We start from the raw sequence: 302 nt of genomic DNA on the forward strand, positions 1-302 counted from the left end.
CACTATAGGTTAGCAAAAATATCTAAAAATATATATGTATAGAAATGGCAATCAGAATCATAATTAATGAATCAGAGATTTTGAAATAATACTATCTAATGTAATAAACTAACTTTGCAGCGCTTTGGCACTGTACCCTTTTGTCATGCAAATGAGGCTCCGTTAAATTGAATCGATTCGTCAATCCACCGTCAAACTAGGGCCCGCGGAGTTTCTTTCAGCCAATCAGGTGAGCCTAACGGGCCAACGTAAAGATACGTCATTAATGTTCATGAGCCGAGCCTTCGCCGATCCTTCGCTGT

The sequence above is a fragment of the Megalobrama amblycephala genome, linkage group LG18 (assembly GCF_018812025.1).
Source record: "Megalobrama amblycephala isolate DHTTF-2021 linkage group LG18, ASM1881202v1, whole genome shotgun sequence".
Classification (NCBI taxonomy): domain Eukaryota; kingdom Metazoa; phylum Chordata; class Actinopteri; order Cypriniformes; family Xenocyprididae; genus Megalobrama; species Megalobrama amblycephala.